General features: G+C 46.3%; 17 non-coding genes and 2 pseudogenes across 17 annotated transcripts; all 19 read right to left on the bottom strand.

The window, feature by feature from the left end:
• Positions 1-4,324: 4,324 nt before the first annotated feature.
• Positions 4,325-4,487, bottom strand: LOC135019814 (U1 spliceosomal RNA). The gene has a single exon (XR_010217324.1). It is a non-coding gene; the product is annotated as a U1 spliceosomal RNA (small nuclear RNA).
• A 152-nt stretch (positions 4,488-4,639) lies between these two features.
• LOC135019737 (U1 spliceosomal RNA) lies at positions 4,640-4,803 on the bottom strand. Its single transcript, XR_010217257.1, has one exon. It is a non-coding gene; the product is annotated as a U1 spliceosomal RNA (small nuclear RNA).
• Positions 4,804-5,477: 674 nt separating this feature from the next.
• Positions 5,478-5,640, bottom strand: LOC135019803 (U1 spliceosomal RNA). The gene has a single exon (XR_010217316.1). It is a non-coding gene; the product is annotated as a U1 spliceosomal RNA (small nuclear RNA).
• A 152-nt stretch (positions 5,641-5,792) lies between these two features.
• Positions 5,793-5,956, bottom strand: LOC135019736 (U1 spliceosomal RNA). Its single transcript, XR_010217256.1, has one exon. It is a non-coding gene; the product is annotated as a U1 spliceosomal RNA (small nuclear RNA).
• Positions 5,957-6,630: 674 nt separating this feature from the next.
• LOC135019820 (U1 spliceosomal RNA) lies at positions 6,631-6,793 on the bottom strand. Its single transcript, XR_010217331.1, has one exon. It is a non-coding gene; the product is annotated as a U1 spliceosomal RNA (small nuclear RNA).
• A 152-nt stretch (positions 6,794-6,945) lies between these two features.
• Positions 6,946-7,109, bottom strand: LOC135019734 (U1 spliceosomal RNA). Its single transcript, XR_010217254.1, has one exon. It is a non-coding gene; the product is annotated as a U1 spliceosomal RNA (small nuclear RNA).
• Positions 7,110-7,782: 673 nt separating this feature from the next.
• LOC135019779 (U1 spliceosomal RNA) lies at positions 7,783-7,945 on the bottom strand. Its single transcript, XR_010217294.1, has one exon. It is a non-coding gene; the product is annotated as a U1 spliceosomal RNA (small nuclear RNA).
• Positions 7,946-8,097: 152 nt separating this feature from the next.
• Positions 8,098-8,261, bottom strand: LOC135019712 (U1 spliceosomal RNA). The gene has a single exon (XR_010217233.1). It is a non-coding gene; the product is annotated as a U1 spliceosomal RNA (small nuclear RNA).
• A 674-nt stretch (positions 8,262-8,935) lies between these two features.
• Positions 8,936-9,098, bottom strand: LOC135019787 (U1 spliceosomal RNA). Its single transcript, XR_010217301.1, has one exon. It is a non-coding gene; the product is annotated as a U1 spliceosomal RNA (small nuclear RNA).
• Positions 9,099-9,250: 152 nt separating this feature from the next.
• On the bottom strand, positions 9,251-9,415 carry LOC135019795 (U1 spliceosomal RNA). The gene has a single exon (XR_010217309.1). It is a non-coding gene; the product is annotated as a U1 spliceosomal RNA (small nuclear RNA).
• Positions 9,416-10,086: 671 nt separating this feature from the next.
• LOC135019827 (U1 spliceosomal RNA) lies at positions 10,087-10,249 on the bottom strand. Its single transcript, XR_010217336.1, has one exon. It is a non-coding gene; the product is annotated as a U1 spliceosomal RNA (small nuclear RNA).
• A 152-nt stretch (positions 10,250-10,401) lies between these two features.
• On the bottom strand, positions 10,402-10,565 carry LOC135019714 (U1 spliceosomal RNA). The gene has a single exon (XR_010217235.1). It is a non-coding gene; the product is annotated as a U1 spliceosomal RNA (small nuclear RNA).
• Positions 10,566-11,257: 692 nt separating this feature from the next.
• LOC135019805 (U1 spliceosomal RNA) lies at positions 11,258-11,399 on the bottom strand (annotated as a pseudogene).
• A 152-nt stretch (positions 11,400-11,551) lies between these two features.
• LOC135019774 (U1 spliceosomal RNA) lies at positions 11,552-11,717 on the bottom strand. Its single transcript, XR_010217289.1, has one exon. It is a non-coding gene; the product is annotated as a U1 spliceosomal RNA (small nuclear RNA).
• Positions 11,718-12,689: 972 nt separating this feature from the next.
• LOC135020009 (U1 spliceosomal RNA) lies at positions 12,690-12,853 on the bottom strand. Its single transcript, XR_010217502.1, has one exon. It is a non-coding gene; the product is annotated as a U1 spliceosomal RNA (small nuclear RNA).
• Positions 12,854-13,527: 674 nt separating this feature from the next.
• On the bottom strand, positions 13,528-13,690 carry LOC135019886 (U1 spliceosomal RNA). The gene has a single exon (XR_010217385.1). It is a non-coding gene; the product is annotated as a U1 spliceosomal RNA (small nuclear RNA).
• Positions 13,691-13,842: 152 nt separating this feature from the next.
• Positions 13,843-14,006, bottom strand: LOC135019707 (U1 spliceosomal RNA). The gene has a single exon (XR_010217228.1). It is a non-coding gene; the product is annotated as a U1 spliceosomal RNA (small nuclear RNA).
• Positions 14,007-14,698: 692 nt separating this feature from the next.
• LOC135019768 (U1 spliceosomal RNA) lies at positions 14,699-14,840 on the bottom strand (annotated as a pseudogene).
• Positions 14,841-14,992: 152 nt separating this feature from the next.
• Positions 14,993-15,156, bottom strand: LOC135019873 (U1 spliceosomal RNA). The gene has a single exon (XR_010217378.1). It is a non-coding gene; the product is annotated as a U1 spliceosomal RNA (small nuclear RNA).
• Between the last annotated feature and the right edge of the window lie 8,032 nt (positions 15,157-23,188).

The following is a 23,188-nucleotide window of genomic DNA, read 5'->3' as shown; positions in this document are numbered from 1 at the left end:
GACACTAGAAAGAAAATTTTAAAGCCTCCTGTTAGGCCATCATCTACACGACATAGCCCTGAATTTTCCAATGCGCAGCTCTTTGCAAAAGAGAGATATTGGCAAGGAAAAGCTGTCTTGTACCATTGCATTTTTCTCCCAAACGAAGGGCACTAGAAAGAAAATTTTAAAGCCTCCTGTTAGGCCATCATCTACACGACATAGCCCTGAATTTTTTAATGCGCAGCTCTTTGCAAAAGAGAGATATTGGCAAGGAAAAGCTGTCTTGTACCTTTGCATTTTTCTCCCAAACGAAGGGCACTAGAAAGAAAATTTTAAAGCCTCCTGTTAGGCCATCATCTACACGACATAGCCCTGAATTTTCCAATGAGTAGCTCTTTGCAAAAGAGAGATATTGGCAAGGAAAAGCTGTCTTGTACCTTTGCATTTTTCTCCCAAACGAAGGACACTAGAAAGAAAATTTTAAAGCCTCCTGTTAGGCCATCATCTACACGACATAGCCCTGAATTTTCCAATGCGTAGCTCTTTGCAAAAGAGAGATATTGGCAAGGAAAAGCTGTCTTGTACCTTTGCATTTTTCTCCCAAACGAAGGACACTAGAAAGAAAATTTTAAAGCCTCCTGTTAGGCCATCATCTACACGACATAGCCCTGAATTTTCCAATGCGCAGCTCTTTGCAAAAGAGAGATATTGGCAAGGAAAAGCTGTCTTGTACCTTTGCATTTTTCTCCCAAACGAAGGACACTAGAAAGAAAATTTTAAAGCCTCCTGTTAGGCCATCATCTACACGACATAGCCCTAAATTTTCCAATGCGCAGCTCTTTGCAAAAGAGAGATATTGGCAAGGAAAAGCTGTCTTGTACCATTGCATTTTTCTCCCAAACGAAGGACACTAGAAAGAACATTTTAAAGCCTCCTGTTAGGCCATCATCTACACGACATAGCCCTGAATTTTCCAATGCGCAGCTCTTTGCAAAAGAGAGATATTGGCAAGGAAAAGCTGTCTTGTACCTTTGCATTTTTCTCCCAAACGAAGGACACTAGAAAGAAAATTTTAAAGCCTCCTGTTAGGCCATCATCTACACGACATAGCCCTGAATTTTCCAATGCGCAGCTCTTTGCAAAAGAGAGATATTGGCAAGGAAAAGCTGTCTTGTACCATTGCATTTTTCTCCCAAACGAAGGACACTAGAAAAATTTTTTTAAAGCCTCCTGTTAGGCCATCATCTACACGACATAGCCCTGAATTTTCCAATGCGCAGCTCTTTGCAAAAGAGAGATATTGGCAAGGAAAAGCTGTCTTGTACCATTGCATTTTTCTCCCAAACGAAGGGCACTAGAAAGAAAATTTTAAAGCCTCCTGTTAGGCCATCATCTACACGACATAGCCCTGAATTTTTTAATGCGCAGCTCTTTGCAAAAGAGAGATATTTGCAAGGAAAAGCTGTCTTGTACCTTTGCATTTTTCTCCCAAACGAAGGGCACTAGAAAGAAAATTTTAAAGCCTCCTGTTAGGCCATCATCTACACGACATAGCCCTGAATTTTCCAAAACTGGGATTGATATTTTTGCTCTTTTATTTTTACTTAAAGTACAATAACTTTTACCATTTTAATTTGTTTTAATAGTATATTGACAGTATTGTTTTCTTTCAAAAATCCAATTAATTTTCTTTACCCGATTATTAAAATGGTAATTGACAAAAGCAAACTACATTGTCACCAGAAGAGCAATACAAAATGTACAAGTGATATATTAAAATCATCTTTCCAGCTTGAATTTCAATGATGCATTGGGGCAACGATTTTGTGAGAAACATCTTCACCCTTAAATAAAGATTTTCTTAATTCCTTACCTGTGTGCTAATTAGATATCACCTTGTTTTCACATTAAACAGACTTCCACATGAGAAAGCAGCAAGGATGCAGTGGCGTTAATGTTTCCTGGTGTCAACCTGTATTATTTCAGTAGATATTGAAATGAGGATGCATCTTGCTGCCTTTCCAATGAAGCAAGTTTAATTTAGTAATAGGTGAAAAACCATCCCTACAAAGATGTTAATCAGATACTTGGCTTTGTGGACACTTTTCAGAGAACAAATTTGTTAGCATAAAAATAAAGCCAGAAAATGAAGAGCTGTTTAATCAGTCAATTGGATTTTTTTGCCAGCATATTTCTTTTTCTCTGCAACCCACTGCTAAATTGTGCTTCCTAGCTGTTTTTATAAAATCACTGAATCAAATCTAACTCTGATTACATCAGAGAAGGCCAGGTACCCTACACCATAACAGGGGTTTTCGAAATTTTGACTTGTCTACTTAAATATCACCAAAATCTGATCACAAGGTCAATTACGTCCCTGGGTGGGATTGAACCACCAACCTTTTGATTAATAGCTGAACACACTAACCGATTGCGCCACAGAGACACTTTGCAAAAAGTACATACTGACAAAGACTAATAAGCATTCATCTAGAACGTTTCCTAGAAAAACTTTAAAAAGTCAATAATCTGGAGAGTTTTTGTAAGATGTTTCTTCCAGCAACCAATGAAGAAACACATTGGTACTTTCGCATGATGAGTGAGTGCTTCAGGATCTCTTGCACTTACATGTGCAGCAGAGTACTGCACTGGAAGCATGCTGGGCCCATAACCCAGAGGTAGGCAGATTGAAACTATCCTTTGCTATATGCATTTTTTTTTGTTCATTAAAGTAATCCAAAACTGGGATTGATATTTTAGCTTTTATTTTTACTTAAAGTACAATAACTTTTACCATTTTAATTTTTTTTAATAGTATATTGACAGTATTGTTTTCTTTCAAAAATCCAATTAATTTTCTTTACCCGATTATTAAAATGGTAATTGACAAAAACAAACTACATTGTCACCAGAAGAGCAATACAAAATGTACAAGTGATATATTAAAATCATCTTTCCAGCTTGAATTTCAATGATGCATTGGGGCAACGATTTTGTGAGAAACATCTTCACCCTTAAATAAAGATTTTCTTAATTCCTTACCTGTGTGCTAATTAGATATCACCTTGTTTTCACATTAAACAGACTTCCACATGAGAAAGCAGCAAGGATGCAGTGGCGTTAATGTTTCCTGGTGTCAACCTGTATTATTTCAGTAGATATTGAAATGAGGATGCATCTTGCTGCCTTTCCAATGAAGCAAGTTTAATTTAGTAATAGGTGAAAAACCATCACTACAAATATGTTAATCAGATACTTGGCTTTGTGGACACTTTTCAGAGAACAAATTAGTTAGCATAAAAATAAAGCCAGAAAATGAAGAGCTGTTTAATCACTCAATTGGATTTTTCTGCCAGCATATTTCTTTTTCTCTGCAACCCACTGCTAAATTGTGCTTCCTAGCTGTTTTTATAAAATCACTGAATCAAATCTAACTCTGATTACATCAGAGAAGGCCAGGTACCCTACACCATAAGAGGGGGTTTGCAATTTTGACTTGTCTACTTAAATATCACCAAAATCTGATCACAAGGTCAATTACGTCCCTGGGTGGGATTGAACCACCAACCTTTTGATTAATAGCTGAACACACTAACCGATTGCGCCACAGAGACACTTTGCAAAAAGTATATACTGACAAAGACTAATAAGCATTCATCTAGAACGTTTCCTAGAAAAACTTTAAAAAGTCAATAATCTGGAGAGTGTTTGTAAGATGTTTCTTCCAGCAACCAATGAAGAAACACATTGGTACTTTCGCATGATGAGTGAGTGCTTCAGGATCTCTTGCACTTACATGTGCAGCAGAGTACTGCAATGGAAGCATGCTGGGCCCATAACCCAGAGGTAGGCAGATTGAAACTATCCTTTGCTATATGCATTTTTTTTTGTTCATTAAAGTAATCCAAAACTGGGATTGATATTTTAGCTTTTATTTTTACTTAAAGTACAATAACTTTTACCATTTTAATTTGTTTTAATAGTATATTGACAGTATTGTTTTCTTTCAAAAATCCACGACATAGCCCTGAATTTTCCAATGCGCAGCTCTTTGCAAAAGAGAGATATTGGCAAGGAAAAGCTGTCTTGTACCTTTGCATTTTTCTCCCAAACGAAGGTCACTAGAAAGAAAATTTTAAAGCCTCCTGTTAGGCCATAATCTACACGACATAGCCCTGAATTTTCCAATGCGCAGCTCTTTGCAAAAGAGAGATATTGGCAAGGAAAAGCTGTCTTGTACCATTGCAAGGATAGTGCACAAGGGTATAGAAGGGAGCGGCTGAAGAAAAGAGAAGTGGAAACAGACAGCAAACTAGGCTGGAGAGAGACCTGAGACAGAGAGATCTGAATTATACGAGAGCCGACCAGGGGAAACACAAATTATGCAGTCAAGTTTCCCACATTTGGGGAAATCGCAGGAGCAGCACACCCAGAGTACAATGGGTGAGCCTTGCCCTGGGAGAAGCACCTTCATGATCATAGTATCTCACCTGGCAGGTAAGTAGGAGTTGGGCTAGAGCTGGGGAGGGTCGCTGCTCGGGTACCCCCCTGTAAAGTGAAGGAGATCCAACTGAGGCAGCACAAGGGAACTCTCGAAAGAAGAACAAGGCTAAAGGAAAATCTGAGACAAAGAAATCTGACTTTTACCAGAGCTGACCAGAGGAAAGCACAAACACAGTCTCCCACTACCACAAATAATGCAGTCAAGTTTCCCACATTTGGGGAAATCACAGGGGTCAGCATACCCAAAATGCAATGAATGAACCTCACCCTGGGAGAAAAATCTTCATGACCATGGTATCTCCTATGCAAAATAAGTATGATTTGGAATAGGGCTGGGGAGGGCCGCTGCTCATGCACATCTCTGTCAAGTAAAGGAGATTCAACTGAGGCAGCAAAAGGGAACTCTCATCTTGGGACAACAACTGCAGGGAGAACACATATTTTCAGATGAACATGGGAGGGCAGAAGGCTGCCTAATACTGAAGCACCCCCAAACAACAAACCAAATGCAACAACTAGTGCAAGCATTCCTGGGGGAAGGCCTGCCGCAGATGGATTTGCATATGGTGATGTCATCCAAGCAGTGGGTTAAAGTTGGCTTCAACCCTCGTCTGCATATGAAAACAGAAAAGGGGCGTGCAGGGCATGGTGGCCTTTTGCGGCGCTTGTCTGACCCCTAGTTTGCATTAAACACCTCCACCCTCCTTCGGTGTGGGGCTCATGTTGGCTATGCCCCAGCCCCTGAAGCATTCAAGCTGATTTCTTGCAGCAGCTGGGCACTGTAACAGCTCCAGAGCTGCTCTGTAAGGCAAGTAAAAGGGTGTGGGCCCTGCAGCACTACCTGTAGTTTGCATTGTGCATTGGAAGGCACAAAGTAAGCAGACGGGAGGAGAAGTCAGGATAGTGCGCAAGGGCATAGAAGGGAGCGGCTCAAGAAAAGAGAAGTTGAAACAGACAGCAAACTAGGCTGGAGAGAGACCTGAGACAAAGAGATCTGAATTATACGAGAGCCGACCAGGGGAAACACAAATTATGCAGTCAAGTTTCCCACATTTGGGGAAATTGCAGGAGCAGCACACCCAGAGTACAATGGGTGAGCCTTGCCCTGGGAGAAGCACCTTCATGATCATAGTATCTCACCTGGCAGGTAAGTAGGAGTTGGGCTAGAGCTGGGGAGGGTCGCTGCTCGGGTACCCCCCTGTAAAGTGAAGGAGATCCAACTGAGGCAGCACAAGGGAACTCTCGAAAGAAGAACAAGGCTAAAGGAAAATCTGAGACAAAGAAATCTGACTTTTACCAGAGCTGACCAGAGGAAAGCACAAACACAGTCTCCCACTACCACAAATAATGCAGTCAAGTTTCCCACATTTGGGGAAATCACAGGGGTCAGCATACCCAAAATGCAATGAATGAACCTCACCCTGGGAGAAAAATCTTCATGACCATGGTATCTCCTATGCAAAATAAGTATGATTTGGAATAGGGCTGGGGAGGGCCGCTGCTCATGCACATCTCTGTCAAGTAAAGGAGATTCAACTGAGGCAGCACAAGGGAACTCTCATCTTGGGACAACAACTGCAGGGAGAACACATATTTTCAGATGAACATGGGAGGGCAGAAGGCTGCCTAATACTGAAGCACCCCCAAACAACAAACCAAATGCAACAACTAGTGCAAGCATTCCTGGGGGAAGTTCTGCAGAAGACGGATTTGCATACGGTGATGTCATCCAAGTAGTGGGTCAAAGTTGGCTTCAACCCTCATCTGCATATGAAAAGAGAAAAGGGGCGTGCAGGGCATGGCGGCCTTTTGCGGTGCTTGGATGACCCCTAGTTCGCATTAAACACCTCCACCCTCCTTTGGTGTGGGGCTCATGTTGGCCATGCCCCATCCCCTGAAGCATTCAAGCTGATTTCTTGCAGCAGCTGGGCACTGTAACAGCTCCAGAGCTGCTCTGTAAGGCAAGTAAAAGGGTGTGGGCCCTGCAGCACTACCTGTAGTTTGCATTGTGCATTGGAAGGCACAAAGTAAGCAGACGGGAGGAGAAGTCAGGATAGTGCACAAGGGTATAGAAGGGAGCGGCTGAAGAAAAGAGAAGTGGAAACAGACAGCAAACTAGGCTGGAGAGAGACCTGTGACAAAGAGATCTGAATTATACGAGAGCCGACCAGGGGAAACACAAATTATGCAGTCAAGTTTCCCACATTTGGGGAAATCGCAGGAGCAGCACACCCAGAGTACAATGGGTGAGCCTTGCCCTGGGAGAAGCACCTTCATGATCATAGTATCTCACCTGGCAGGTAAGTAGGAGTTGGGCTAGAGCTGGGGAGGGTCGCTGCTCGGGTACCCCCCTGTAAAGTGAAGGAGATCCAACTGAGGCAGCACAAGGGAACTCTCGAAAGAAGAACAAGGCTAAAGGAAAATCTGAGACAAAGAAATCTGACTTTTACCAGAGCTGACCAGAGGAAAGCACAAACACAGTCTCCCACTACCACAAATAATGCAGTCAAGTTTCCCACATTTGGGGAAATCACAGGGGTCAGCATACCCAAAATGCAATGAATGAACCTCACCCTGGGAGAAAAATCTTCATGACCATGGTATCTCCTATGCAAAATAAGTATGATTTGGAATAGGGCTGGGGAGGGCCGCTGCTCATGCACATCTCTGTCAAGTAAAGGAGATTCAACTGAGGCAGCACAAGGGAACTTTCATCTGGGGACAACAACTGCAGGGAGAACACATATTTTCAGATGAACATGGGAGGGCAGAAGGCTGCCTAATACTGAAGCACCCCCAAACAACAAACCAAATGCAACAACTAGTCCAAGCATTCCTGGGGGAAGTTCTGCAGAAGACGGATTTGCATACGGTGATGTCATCCAAGCAGTGGGTCAAAGTTGGCTTCAACCCTCATCTGCATATGAAAAGAGAAAAGGGGCGTGCAGGGCATGGCGGCCTTTTGCGGTGCTTGGATGACCCCTAGTTCGCATTAAACACCTCCACCCTCCTTTGGTGTGGGGCTCATGTTGGCCATGCCCATCCCCTGAAGCATTCAAGCTGATTTCTTGCAGCAGCTGGGCACTGTAACAGCTCCAGAGCTGCTCTGTAAGGCAAGTAAAAGGGTGTGGGCCCTGCAGCACTACCTGTAGTTTGCATTGTGCATTGGAAGGCACAAAGTAAGCAGATGGGAGGAGAAGTCAGGATAGTGCACAAGGGTATAGAAGGGAGCGGCTGAAGAAAAGAGAAGTGGAAACAGACAGCAAACTAGGCTGGAGAGAGACCTGAGACAAAGAGATCTGAATTATACGAGAGCCGACCAGGGGAAACACAAATTATGCAGTCAAGTTTCCCACATTTGGGGAAATCGCAGGGGCAGCACACCCAGAGTGCAATGGGTGAGCCTTGCCCTGGGAGAAGCACCTTCATGATCATAGTATCTCACCTGGCAGGTAAGTAGGAGTTGGGCTAGAGCTGGGGAAAGTCGCTGTTCGGGCACCCCCCTGTCAAGTGAAAGAGATCCAACTGAGGCAGCACAAGGGAACTCTCGAAAGAAGAACAAGGCTAGAGGAAGATCTGAGACAAAGAAATCTGACTTTTTCCAGAGCTGACCAGAGGAAAGCACAAACACAGTCCCCCACTACCACAAATAATGCAGTCGAGTTTCCCACATTTGGGGAAATCACAGGGGTCAGCATACCCAAAATGCAATGAATGAACCTCACCCTGGGAGAACAATCTTCATGACCATGGTATCTCCTATGCAAAATAAGTATGATTTGGGATAGGGCTGGGGAGGGCCGCTGCTCATGCACATCTCTGTCAAGTAAAGGAGATTCAACTGAGGCAGCACAAGGAAACTCTCATCTGGGGACAACAACTGCAGGGAGAACACATATTTTCAGATGAACATGGGAGGGCAGAAGGCTGCCTAATACTGAAGCACCCCCAAACAACAAACCAAATGCAACAACTAGTACAAGCATTCCTGGGGGAAGTTCTGCAGAAGACGGAATTGCATACGGTGATGTCATCCAAGCAGTGGGCCAAAGTTGGCTGGAACCCTCATCTGCATATGAAAAGAGAAAAGGGGTATGCAGGGCATGGCGGCCTTTTGCGGCGCTTGGATGACCCTTAGTTCGCATTAAACACCCCCACCCTCCTTCGGTGTGGGGCTCATGTTGGCCATGCCCCATCCCCTGAAGCATTCAAGCTGATTTCTTGCAGCAGCTTGGCACTGTAACAGCTCCAGAGCTGTTCTGTTAGGCAAGTAAAAGGGTGTGGGCCCTGCAGCACTACCTGTAGTTTGCATTGCGCATTGGAAGGCACAAAGTAAGCAGACAGGAGGAGAAGTCAGGATAGTGCACAAGGGTATAAAAGGGAGCAGCTCAAGAAAAGAGAAGTTGAAAAAGACAGCAAACTAGGCTGGAGAGAGACCTGAGACAAAGAGATCTGAATTATACGAGACCTGACCAGGGGAAACACAAATTATGCAGTCAAGTTTCCCACATTTGGGGAAATCGCAGGGGCAGCACACCCAGAGTGCAATGGGTGAGCCTTGCCCTGGGAGAAGCACCTTCATGATCATAGTATCTCACCTGGCAGGTAAGTAGGAGTTGGGCTAGAGCTGGGGAGGGTCGCTGCTCGGGCACCCCCCTGTCAAGTGAAGGAGATCCAACTGAGGCAGCACAAGGAAACTCTCGAAAGAAGAACAAGGCTAGAGGAAGATCTGAGACAAAGAAATTTGACTTTTACCAGAGCTGACCAGAGGAAAACACAAACACAGTCCCCCACTACCAACAAATAAAGCAGTCGCGTTTCCCACATTTGGGGAAATCACAGGGGTCAGCATACCCAGAATGCAATGAATGAACCTCACCCTGGGAGAGTAATCTTCATGACCATGGTATCTCCTATGCAAAATAAGTATGATTTGGGATAGGGCTGGGGAGGGCCGCTGCTCATGCACATCTCTGTCAAGTAAAGGAGATTCAACTGAGGCAGCACAAGGGAACTCTCATCTGGGGACAACAACTGCAGGGAGAACACATATTTTCAGATGAACATGGGAGGGCAGAAGGCTGCCTAATACTGAAGCACCCCCAAACAACAAACCAAATGCAACAACTAGTGCAAGCATTCCTGGGGTAAGTTCTGCAGAAGACGGATTTGCATACGGTGATGTCATCCAAGCAGTGGGTCAAAGTTGGCTTCAACCCTCATCTGCATATGAAAAGAGAAAAGGGGCGTGCAGGGCATGGCGGCCTTTTGCGGTGCTTGGATGACCCCTAGTTCGCATTAAACACCCCCACCCTCCTTTGGTGTGGGGCTCATGTTGGCCATGCCCCATCCCCTGAAGCATTCAAGCTGATTTATTGCAGCAGCTGGGCACTGTAACAGCTCCAGAGCTGCTCTGAACGGCAAGTAAAAGGGTGTGGGCCCTGCAGCACTACCTGTAGTTTGCATTGTGCATTGGAAGGCACAAAGTAAGCAGACGGGAGAAGTCAGGATAGTGCGCAAGGGCATAGAAGGGAGCAGCTCAAGAAAAGAGAAGTTGAAACAGACAGCAAACTAGGCTGGAGAGAGACCTGAGACAAAGAGATCTGAATTATACGAGAGCCGACCAGGGGAAACACAAATTATGCAGTCAAGTTTCCCACATTTGGGGAAATCGCAGGAGCAGCACACCCAGAGTGCAATGGGTGAGCCTTGCCCTGGGAGAAGCACCTTCCTGATTATAGTATCTCACCTGGCAGGTAAGTAGGAGTTGGGCTAGAGCTTGGGAGGGTCGCTGCTCGGGCACCCCCCTGTCAAGTGAAGGAGATCCAACTGAGGCAGCACAAGGAAACTCTCGAAAGAAGAACAAGGCTAGAGGAAGATCTGAGACAAAGAAATCTGACTTTTACCAGAGCTGACCAGAGGAAAGCACAAACACAGTCCCCCACTACCACAAATAATGCAGTCGAGTTTCCCAAATTTGGGAAATTCACAGGGGTCAGCATACCCAGAATGCAATGAATGAACCTCACCCTGGGAGAACAATCTTCATGACCATGGTATCTCCTATGCAAAATAAGTATGATTTGGGATAGGGCTGGGGAGGGCCGCTGCTCAGGCACATCTCTGTCAAGTAAAGGAGATTCAACTGAGGCAGCACAAGGGAACTCTCATCTGGGGACAACAACTGCAGGGAGAACACATATTTTCAGATGAACATGGGAGGACAGAAGGCTGCCTAATACTGAAGCACCCCCAAACAACAAACCAAATGCAACAACTAGTAAAAGCGTTCCTGGGTGAAGGTCTGCAGAAGACGGATTTGCATACGGTGATGTCATCCAAGCAGTGGGCCAAAGTTGGCTGGAACCCTCATCTGCATATGAAAAGAGAAAAGGGTTATGCAGGGCATGGCGGCCTTTTGCGGCGCTTGGATGACCCCTAGTTCGCATTAAACACCTCCACCCTCCTTCGGTGTGGGGCTCATGTTGGCTATGCCCCAGCCCCTGAAGCATTCAAGCTAATTTCTTGCAGCAGCTGGGCACTGTAACAGCTCCAGAGCTGCTCTGTAAGGCAACTAAAAGGGTGTGGGCCCTGCAGCACTACCTGTAGTTCGCATTGTGCGTAGGAAGGCACAAAGTAAGCAGACGGGAGAAGTCAGGATAGTGCGCAAGGGCATAGAAGGGAGCGGCTCAAGAAAAGAGAAGTGGAAACAGACAGCAAACTAGGCTGGAGAGAGACCTGAGACAAAGAGATGTGAATTATACGAGAGCCGACCAGGGGAAACACAAATTATGCAGTCAAGTTTCCCACATTTGGGGAAATCGCAGGGGCAGCACACCCAGAGTGCAATGGGTGAGCCTTGCCCTGGGAGAAGCACCTTCATGATCATAGTATCTCACCTGGCAGGTAAGTAGGAGTTGGGCTAGAGCTGGGGAGGGTCGCTGCTCGGGCACCCCCCTGTTAAGTGAAGGAGATCCAACTGAGGCAGCACAAGGGAACTCTCGAAAGAAGAACAAGGCTAGAGGAAGATCTGAGACAAAGAAATCTGACTTTTACCAGAGCTGACCAGAAGAAAGCACAAACACAGTCCCCCCACTACCAACAAATAAAGCAGTCGCGTTTCCCACATTTGGGGAAATCACAGGGGTCAGCATACCCAGAATGCAATGAATGAACCTCACCCTGGGAGAGTAATCTTCATGACCATGGTATCTCCTATGCAAAATAAGTATGATTTGGGATAGGGCTGGGGAGGGCCGCTGCTCATGCACATCTCTGTCAAGTAAAGGAGATTCAACTGAGGCAGCACAAGGGAACTCTCATCTGGGGACAACAACTGCAGGGAGAACACATATTTTCAGATGAACATGGGAGGGCAGAAGGCTGCCTAATACTGAAGCACCCCCAAACAACAAACCAAATGCAACAACTAGTGCAAGCATTCCTGGGGGAAGGCCTGCAGCAGATGGATTTGCATACGGTGATGTCATCCAAGCAGTGGGTCAAAGTTGGCTTCAACCCTCGTCTGCATATGAAAAGAGAAAAGGGGCGTGCAGGGCATGGCGGCCTTTTGCGACGCTTGGATGACCCCTAGTTCGCATTAAACACCTCCACCCTCCTTCGGTGTGGGGCTCATGTTGGCTATGCCCCAGCCCCTGAAGCATTCAAGCTGATTTCTTGCAGCAGCTGGGCACTGTAACAGCTCCAGAGCTGCTCTGTAAGGCAAGTAAAAGGGTGTGGGCCCTGCAGCACTACCTGTAGTTTGCATTGTGCATTGGAAGGCACAAAGAAAGCAGACAGGAGGAGAAGTCAGGATATTGCACAAGGGTATAAAAGGGAGGGGCTCATGAAAAAAGAAGTGGAAACAGACAGCAAATTAGGCTGGAGAGAGACCTGAGACAAAGAGATCTGAATTATACGAGAGCCGACCAGGGGAAACACAAATTATGCAGTCAAGCTTCCCACATTTGGGGAAATCAGAGTGCAATGGGTGAGCCTTGCCCTGGGAGAAGCACCTTCATGATCATAGTATCTCACCTGGCAGGTAAGTAGGAGTTGGGCTAGAGCTGGGGAGGGTCGCTGCTCGGGCACCCCCCTGTCAAGTGAAAGAGATCCAACTGAGGCAGCACAAGGGAACTCTCGAAAGAAGAACAAGGCTAGAGGAAGATCTGAGACAAATAAATCTGACTTTTACCAGAGCTGACCAGAGGAAAGCACAAACACAGTCCCCCACTACCACAAATAATGCAGTCGAGTTTCCCACATTTGGGGAAATCACAGGGGTCAGCATACCCAGAATACAATGAATGAACCTCACCCTGGGAGAACAATCTTCATGACCATGGTATCTCCTATGCAAAATAAGTATGATTTGGGATAGGGCTGGGGAGGGCCGCTGCTCAGGCACATCTCTGTCAAGTAAAGGAGATTCAACTGAGGCAGCACAAGGGAACTCTCATCTGGGGACAACAACTGCAGGGAGAACACATATTTTCAGATGAACATGGGAGGGCAGAAGGCTGCTTAATACTGAAGCACCCACAAACAACAAACCAAATGCAACAACTAGTGCAAGCATTCCTGGGGGAAGGCCTGCAGCAGATGGATTTGCATACGGTGATGTCATCCAAGCAGTGGGTCAAAGTTGGCTTCAACCCTCGTCTGCATATGAAAAGAGAAAAGGGGCGTGCAGGGCATGGCGGCCTTTTGCGGCGCTTGGATGACCCCTAGTTCACATTAAACACCTCCACCCTCCTTCGGTGTGGGGCTCATGTTGGCTATGCCCCAGCCCCTGAAGCATTCAAGCTGATTTCTTGCAGCAGCTGGGCACTGTAACAGCTCCAGAGCTGCTCTGTACGGCAAGTAAAAGGGTGTGGGCCCTGCAGCACTACCTGTAGTTTGCATTGTGCATTGGAAGGCACAAAGTAAGCAGACAGGAGGAGAAGTCAGGATAGTGCACAAGGGTATAAAAGGGAGGGGCTCATGAAAAAAGAAGTGGAAACAGACAGCAAACTAGGCTGGAGAGAGACCTGAGACAAAGAGATCTGAATTATACGAGAGCTGACCAGGGGAAACACAAATTATGCAGTCAAGCTTCCCACATTTGGGGAAATCGCAGGGGCACCACACCCAGAGTGCAATGGGTGAGCCTTGCCCTGGGAGAAGCACCTTCATGATCAAAGTATCTCACCTGGCAGGTAAGTAGGAGTTGGGCTAGAGCTGAGGAGGGTCGCTGCTCTGGCACCCCCCTGTCAAGTGAAAGAGATCCAACTGAGGCAGCACAAGGGAACTCTCGAAAGAAGAACAAGGCTAGAGGAAGATCTGAGACAAATAAATCTGACTTTTACCAGAGCTGTCCAGAGGAAAGCACAAACACAGTCCCCCACTACCACAAATAATGCAGTCGAGTTTCCCACATTTGGGGAAATCACAGGGGTCAGCATACCCAGAATGCAATGAATGAACCTCACCCTGGGAGAACAATCTTCATGACCATGGTATCGCCTATGCAAAATAAGTATGATTTTGGATAGGGCTGGGGAGGGCCGCTGCTCAGGCACATCTCTGTCAAGTAAAGGAGATTCAACTGAGGCAGCACAAGGGAACTCTCATCTGGGGACAACAACTGCAGGGAGAACACATATTTCCAGATAAACATGGGAGGGCAGAAGGCTGCCTAATACTGAAGCACCCCCAAACAACAAACCAAATGCAACAACTAGTACAAGCATTCCTGGGGGAAGGCCTGCAGCAGATGGATTTGCATACGGTGATGTCATCCAAGCAGTGGGTCAAAGTTAGCTTCAACCCTCGTCTGCATATGAAAAGAGAAAAGGGGCGTGCAGGGCATGGCGGCCTTTTGCGGCGCTTGGATGACCCCTAGTTCGCATTAAACACCTCCACCCTCCTTCGGTGTGGGGCTCATGTTGGCTATGCCCCAGCCCCTGAAGCATTCAAGCTGATTTCTTGCAGCAGCTGGGCACTGTAACAGCTCCAGAGCTGCTCTGAACGGCAAGTAAAAGGGTGTGGGCCCTGCAGCACTACCTGTAGTTTGCATTGTGCATTGGAAGGCACAAAGTAAGCAGACGGGAGAAGTCAGGATAGTGCGCAAGGGCATAGAAGGGAGCGGCTCAAGAAAAGAGAAGTTGAAACAGACAGCAAACTAGGCTGGAGAGAGACCTGAGACAAAGAGATCTGAATTATATGAGAGCCGACCAGGGGAAACACAAATTATGCAGTCAAGTTTCCCACATTTGGGGAAATCGCAGGAGCAGCACACCCAGAGTGCAATGGGTGAGCCTTGCCCTGGGAGAAGCACCTACATGATCATAGTATCTCACCTGCCAGGTAAGTAGAAGTTGGGCTAGAGCTGGGGAGGGTCGCTGCTCGGGTACCCCCCTGTCAAGTGAAGGAGATCCAACTGAGGCAGCACAAGGGAACTCTCGAAAGAAGAACAAGGCTAGAGGAAGATCTGAGACAAATAAATCTGACTTTTACCAGAGCTGACCAGAGGAAAGCACAAACACAGTCCCCCACTACCACAAATAATGCAGTCGAGTTTCCCACATTTGGGGAAATCACAGGGGTCAGCATACCCAGAATGCAATGAATGAACCTCACCCTGGGAGAACAATCTTCATGACCATGGTATCTCCTATGCAAAATAAGTATGATTTGGGATAGGGCTGGGGAGGGCCGCTGCTCAGGCACATCTCTGTCAAGTAAAGGAGATTCAACTGAGGCAGCACAAGGGAACTCTCATCTGGGGACAACAACTGCAGGGAGAACACAAATTTTCAGATGAACATGGGAGGGCAGAAGGCTGCCTAATAATGAAGCACCCCCAAACAACAAACCAAATGCAACAACTAGTGCAAGCATTCCTGGGGGAAGGCCTGCAGCAGATGGATTTGCATACGGTGATGTCATCCAAGCAGTGGGTCAAACAACAAACCAAATGCAACAACTAGTGCAAGCATTCCTGGGGGAAGGCCTGCAGCAGATGGATTTGCATACGGTGATGTCATCCAAGCAGTGGGTCAAAGTTGGCTTCAACCCTCGTCTGCATATGAAAAGAGAAAAGGGGCGTGCAGGGCATGGCGGCCTTTTGCGGCGCTTGGATGACCCCTAGTTCGCATTAAACACCTCCACCCTCCTTCGGTGTGGGGCTCATGTTGGCTATGCCCCAGCCCCTGAAGCATTCAAGCTGATTTCTTGCAGCAGCTGGGCACTGTAACAGCTCCAGAGCTACTCTGTACGGCAAGTAAAAGGGTGTGGGCCCTGCAGCACTACCTGTAGTTTGCATTGTGCATTGGAAGGCACAAAGTAAGCAGGCAAGGTCCAGAGAACAGTTAGAGGTCGGAGTAGCACTATCTCAAGTAGTACTACGACAGCACGGATGGATTCTAAATATTCCAAAATCGCAGCTGATTCCGACGACACGTCTGCTGTTCCTAGGGATGATTCTGGACACAGTACAGAAAAAGGTGTTTCTCCCGGAGGAGAAAGCCAAGGAGTTATCCGACATAGTCAGGAACCTCCTAAGACCAGGCCAAGTGTCAGTACAATGCACAATGGTCCTGGGAAAGATGGTGGCTTCTTACGAAGCGATTCCATTCGGCAGATTCCATGCAAGAACTTTTCAGTGGGATCTGCTGGACAAATGGTCCGGATCGCATCTTCAAATGCATCAGCGGATAACCCTGTCTCCAAGGACAAGGATGTCTCTCCTGTGGTGGTTACAGAGTGCTCATCTCCTAGAGGGCCGCAGATTCGGCATTCAGGATTGGGTCCTGGTGACCACGGATGCCAGCCTGAGAGGCTGGGGAGCAGTCACACAGGGAAGAAATTTCCTGGGCTTGTGGTCAAGCATGGAAACGTCACTTCACATAAATATCCTGGAACTAAGGGCCATTTACAATGCCCTAAGTCAGGCAAGACCTCTGCTTCAGGGTCAGCCGGTGTTGATCCAGTCGGACAACATCACGGCAGTCGCCCACGTAAACAGACAGGGCGGCACAAGAAGCAGGAGGGCAATGATGGAAGTGGCAAGGATTCTTCGCTGGGCGGAGAATCATGTGATAGCACTGTCAGCAGTGTTCATTCCGGGAGTGGACAACTGGGAAGCAGACTTCCTCAGCAGACACGATCTTCACCCGGGGGAGTGGGGACTTCACCCAGAAGTCTTCCACATGATTGTGAACCGTTGGGAAAAACCAAAGGGTGGACATGATGGCGTCCCGCCTCAACAAAAAGCTGGACAGATATTGCGCCAGGTCAAGGGACCCTCAGGCAATAGCTGTGGACTCTCTGGTAACACCGTGGGTGTACCAGTCAGTGTATGTGTTCCCTCCTCTTCCTCTCATACCAAAAGTACTGAGAATCATAAGAAGGAGAGGAGTAAAGACTATACTCGTGGCTCCGGATTGGCCAAGAAGGACTTGGTACCCGGAAATTCAAGAGATGCTCACGGAAGACCCGTGGCCTCTACCTCTAAGAAAGGACCTGCTCCAGCAGGGACCATGTCTGTTCCAAGACTTACCGCGGCTGCGTTTGACGGCATGGCGGTTGAACGCCGGATCCTGAAGGAAAAAGGCATTCCGGATGAAGTCATCCCTACCCTGATCAAAGCCAGGAAGGATGTAACCATACAACATTATCACCGTATTTGGCGTAAATATGTTGCGTGGTGCGAGGCCAGGAAGGCCCCTACAGAGGAATTTCAACTGGGTCGTTTCCTGCATTTCCTGCAAACAGGACTGTCTATGGGCCTCAAATTAGGGTCCATTAAGGTTCAAATTTCGGCCCTGTCAATATTCTTCCAAAAAGAACTGGCTTCTGTTCCTGAAGTTCAGACGTTTGTCAAGGGAGTACTGCATATACAGCCTCCTTTTGTGCCTCCAGTGGCACCTTGGGATCTCAATGTAGTTTTGGGATTCCTAAAATCACATTGGTTTGAACCACTCACCACTGTGGACTTAAAATATCTCACATGGAAAGTGGTAATGCTGTTAGCCCTGGCTTCAGCCAGGCGTGTCTCAGAATTGACCAAAACAAAAAACTGCAACAAACGAGCGCCTAATCATCAAAATAAAAAGTGAAAACCAATACGTGTTTCATAGAATTAAATAATCACAATTTTATGTTCCTGATAGTCTGCGCTTGCCGGAATACTATGTGTAGTATTGTGGTGATAGCATAGAAAAAGAACAAACGGCTGCGCTGAATATCAGGAACGAAACATGATGTACAGAGAGCCAACGTAAAAAATAACAATGTTTATTAATAAAACATATAAAAAGATTAATTGTCAAATAACCGGTGAAAAATATATACAAATATATATAAGAACAGTCACTAGACGTGAACTAGTGGTATATTGTAATGACTCAGCTTATTGGGGTGAAAAGTTCAGTGATTCACTTGTTAGATAGTTGATAAATACCAGGTGTGTTGGTAGGATCCTAATGAATAAAAAAGTCCCTCAGTTGAAATTGATATTCAATACCTTTCCAAAATGGGCTGGTAAGAGCCGAGCGTCCTCGGCTTCAATGTCCTGCAATGCCCATATACGCTGTGCAGCGGAAAGGAATGGACCGTCTCTCTCACAACCCGGTCGTGGCGGCGTGTGCGCTGAAGCCGCTGATGTCGGATGCTGTAGAAGGAGGGTGCAGCGGGGACCAAGGAACACCTGGAAGATTTCACCTGAGCTGAGTGTGGATAGGGGCGGGTCCTGACGCGTTTCGTCACGTTCACGTGACTTTCTCAAAGGTAGAATGTTCTTATATATATTTATATATATTTTTCACCGGTTATTTGACAATTAATCTTTTTATATGTTTTATTAATAAACATTGTTATTTTTTACGTTGGCTCTCTGTACATCGTGTCTCAGAATTGGCGGCTTTATCCTATAAAAGCCCTTACCTAATTTTTCATATGTGGTGCCTGCGGCTACTAGGGACTTGGAGGATTCCAAGTTGCTGGACGTAGTCAGGGCCCTGAAAATATATGTTTCCAGGACGGCTGGAGTCAGAAAATCTGATTCGCTGTTTATCCTGTATGCACCCAGCAAGCTGGGTGCTCCTGCTTCTAAGCAGACGATTGCTCGTTGGATTTGTAGTACAATTCAGCTTGCACATTCTGTGGCAGGCCTGCCACAGCCAAAATCTGTAAAAGCCCATTCCACACGGAAAGTGGGCTCATCTTGGGCGGCTGCCCGAGGGGTCTCGGCTTTACAACTTTGCCGAGCAGCTACTTGGTCAGGGGAAAACATGTTTGCTAAATTCTACAAATTTGATACCCTGGCTGAGGAGGACCTGGAGTTCTCTCATTCGGTGCTGCAGAGTCATCCGCACTCTCCCACCCGGTTGGGAGCTTTGGTATAATCCCCATGGTCCTTTCGGAGTCCCCAGCATCCACTAGGACGTTAGAGAAAATAAGAATTTACTTACCGATAATTCTATTTCTCATAGTCCATAGTGGATGCTGGGCGCCCATCCCAAGTGCGGATTGTCTGCATTACTTGTACATAGTTATTGTTACAAAAATCGGGTTATTGTTGTTGTGAGCCATCTTTTCAGAGGCTCCTTCTGTTATCATGCTGTTAACTGGGTTCAGATCACAAGTTGTACGGTGTGATTGGTGTGGCTGGTATGAGTCTTACCCGGGATTCAAAATCCTTCCTTATTGTGTACGCTCGTCCGGGCACAGTATCCTAACTGAGGCTTGGAGGAGGGTCATAGGGGGAGGAGCCAGTGCACACCAGCTAGTCCTAAAGCTTTTACTTTGTGCCCAGTCTCCTGCGGAGCCGCTATTCCCCATGGTCCTTTCGGAGTCCCCAGCATCCACTACGGACTATGAGAAATAGAATTATCGGTAAGTAAATTCTTATTTTCTGGACTGTGTCCAGGATCATCCTTAGGAATAGAAGACGTGTCGTCGGAATCAGCTGCGATTTTGGAATATTAAGAATCCAACCGTGCTGCCGCAACACTACTTGAGATAGTGCTACCCCGACTACCAACTGTTCCCTGGATCTTGCCCTTATCCGGAGATCGTCCAAGTAAGGGATAATTAAAACTCCCTTCCTTCGAAGGAGTATCATCATTTCGGCCATTACTTTGGTAAAGACCCGGGGTGCCGTGGACAAACCAAACGGCAGCGTCTGAAACTGATAGTGACAGTTCTGTACCACAAACCTGAGGTACCCTTGGTGAGAAGGGTAATTTGGGACATGGAGATAAGCATCCTTGATGTCCAGAGACACCATATAATCCCCTTCTTCCCGGTTTGCCATCACCGCTCTGAGTGACTCCATCTTGAATTTGAACCTTTGTATGTAAGTGTTCAAGGATTTCAGATTTAAATTAGGTCTCACCGAGCCGTCCGGCTTCGGTACCACAAACAGCGTGGAATAATACCCCTTTCCCTGTTGTAGGAGGGGTACCTTGATTATCACCTGCTGGGAATACAGCTTGTGAATGGCTTCCCATACCGCCTCCCTGTCGGAGGGAGACGTCGGTAAAGCAGACTTTAGGAAAACGGCGAAGGGGAGACGTCTCGAATTCCAATTTGTACCCCTGAGATACCACCTGAAGGATCCAGGGGTCCACCTGTGAGTGAGCCCACTGCACGCTGAAATTTATGAGACGGGCCCCCACCGTTTCTGTTCCTGGGAACTGGCTGTTTGCTGCAGCCTTTTTCCTCTCCCTCTGCCACGGGGCAGAAATGAGGAGCCTTTTGCCCGCTTGCCCTTATGGGGCCCAAAGGACTGCGCCTGATAATACGGCGTCTTCTTATGTTGAGAGGCTACCTGGGGTAAAAATGTGGATTTCCCAGCCGTTGCCGTGGCCACCAGGTCTGTTAGACCTACCCCAAATAACTCCTCCCTTTTATAAGGCGATACTTCCATATGCCTTTTGGAATCAGCATCACATGACCACTGTCTTGTCCATAACCCTCTTCTGGCAGAAATGGACAGCGCACTTACTCTTGATGCCAGTCGGCAAATATCCCTCTGTGCATCACGCATATATAGAAAGCATCTTTTAAATGCTCTATAGTCAGTAATATACTGTCCCTATCTAGGGTATCAATATTGTCAGTCAGGGAATCCGACCAAGCCACCCCAGCACTGCACATCCAGGCTGAGGCGATTGCTGGTCGCAGTATCACACCCGTGTGAGTGTATATACATTTTAGGATATTTTACTGCTTTCTGTCAGCAGGTTCCTTAAGGGCGGCCGTATCCGGGGACGGTAGTGCCACCTGTTTAGACAAGCGTGTGAGGGCTTTATTCACCCTAGGGGGTGTTTCCCAATGTGCCCTATCCTCTGGCGGGAAGGGGTATGATGCTAATAACTTTTTAGGAATTAACAGTTTTTATCGGGGGAAACCCACGCATCATCACACACTTCATTTAATTCCTCAGATGCAGGAAAAACTACAGGCAGTTTTTTCTCACCCAACATAATACCCTTTTTAGTGGTACTGGTATTATCAGAAATGTGTAAAAACATTTTCCATAGCCTCAATCATGTAACGTGTGGCCCTACTGGAAGTCACATTCGTCTCTTAATCGTCGACACTGGAATCAGTATCCGTGTCGGCGTCTGTATCTGCCATCTGCGGTAACGGGCGTTTTAGAGCCCCTGATGGCTTTTGAGACACCTGGACAGGCACAGGCTGAGTAGCCGGCTGTCTCATGTCATCAATCTTTTGTAAAGAGCTGACACTGTCACGTAATTCCTTCCATAAGCTCAGCCACTCAGGTGTCGACTCCCTAGGGGGTGACAACTCCATTACAGGCAATTGCTCCGCCTCCACACCATTTTCCTCCTCATACATGTCGACACAATCGTACCGACACACACACACACACAGGGAATGCTCTGATAGAGGACAGGACCCCACTAGCCCTTTGGGGAGACAGAGGGAGAGTATGCCAGCACACACCAGAGCGCTATATATATATATATATATACAGGGATAACCTTATATAAGTGTTTTTCCCCTTATAGCTGCTGTATTGTTATACTACACCTAATTAGTGCCCCCCTCTCTTTTTTAACCCCTTTCTGTAGTGTAGTAACTGCAGGGGAGAGCCAGGGAGTTTCCCTCCAACGGAGCTGTGAGAGAAAATGGCGCCAGTGTGCTGAGGAGATAGGCTCCGCCCCCTTCTCGGCGGCCTTTTCTCCCGTTTTTCTGTGGAATCTGCCAGGGGTTAAAATTCATCCATATAGCCCTGGGGGCTATATGTGATGTATTTTCGCCAGCCAAGGTGTTTCTATTGCAGGGCTATAACGTGTAGATGAAGCACTAACAGGAGGCTTTAAAATTTTCATTCTAGTGTCTTTCGTTTGGGAGAAAAATGCAAAGGTACAATACAGCATTTCCTTGCCGATATCTCTCTTTTGCAAAGAGATAGGCATTGGAAAATTCAGGGCTATTACGTGTAGATGAAGCACTAAAAGGAGGCTTTAAAATTTTCATTCTAGTGTCCTTCGTTTGGGAGAAAAATGCAAAAGTACAATGCAGCTTTTCCTTGCCGATATCTCTCTTTTGCAAAGAGATAGGCATTGGAAAATGCAGGGCTATAACGTGTAGATGAAGCACTAACAGGAGGCTTTAAAATTTTCATTCTAGTGTCTTTCGTTTGGGAGAAAAATGCAAAGGTACAATACAGCATTTCCTTGCCGATATCTCTCTTTTGCAAAGAGATAGGCATTGGAAAATTCAGGGCTATAACGTGTAGATGAAGCACTAACAGGAGGCTTTAAAATTTTAATTCTAGTGTCTTTCGTTTGGGAGAAAAATGCAAAGGTACAATACAGCTTTTCCTTGCCGATATCTCTCTTTTGCAAAGAGATAGGCATTGGAAAATTCAGGGCTATAACGTGTAGATGAAGCACTAACAGGAGGCTTTAAAATTTTCATTCTAGTGTCCTTCGTTTGGGAGAAAAATGCAAAGGTACAATACAGCTTTTCCTTGCCGATATCTCTCTTTTGCAAAGAGATAGGCATTGGAAAATTCAGGGCTATAACGTGTAGATGAAGCACTAAGAGGAGGCTTTACAATTTTCATTCTAGTGTCCTTCGTTTGGGAGAAAAAAGCAAAGGTACAATACAGCTTTTCCTTGCCAATATCTCTCTTTTGCAAAGAGCTAGGCATTGGAAAATTCAGGGCTATACCGTGTAGATGAAGCACTAACAGGAGGCTTTTAAATTTTCATTCTAGTGTCCTTCGTTTGGGAGAAAAATGCAAAGGTACAATACAGCTTTTCCATGCCGATATCTCTCTTTTGCAAAGAGATAGGCATTGGAAAATTCAGGGCTATAACGTGTAGATGAAGCACTAACAGGAGGCTTTAAAATTTTCATTCTAGTGTCTTTCGTTTGGGAGAAAAATGCAAAGGTACAATACAGCTTTTCCTTGCCGATATCTCTCTTTTGCAAAGAGATAGGCATTGGAAAATTCAGGGCTATAACGTGTAGATGAAGCACTAACAGGAGGCTTTAAAATTTTCATTCTAGTGTCCTTCGTTTGGGAGAAAACTGCAAAGGTACAATACAGCTTTTCCTTGCCGATATCTCTCTTTTGCAAAGAGATAGGCATTGGAAAATTAAGGGCTATAACGTGTAGATGAAGCACTAATAGGAGGCTTTAAAATTTTCATTCTAGTGTCCTTCGTTTGGGAGAAAA

This window comes from Pseudophryne corroboree, unplaced genomic scaffold (genome assembly GCF_028390025.1).
Source record: "Pseudophryne corroboree isolate aPseCor3 unplaced genomic scaffold, aPseCor3.hap2 scaffold_337, whole genome shotgun sequence".
NCBI lineage: Eukaryota > Metazoa > Chordata > Amphibia > Anura > Myobatrachidae > Pseudophryne > Pseudophryne corroboree.
The sequence above is the reverse complement of the archived record's forward strand: the minus strand, read 5'-3'. Positions and strand labels throughout refer to the sequence as shown.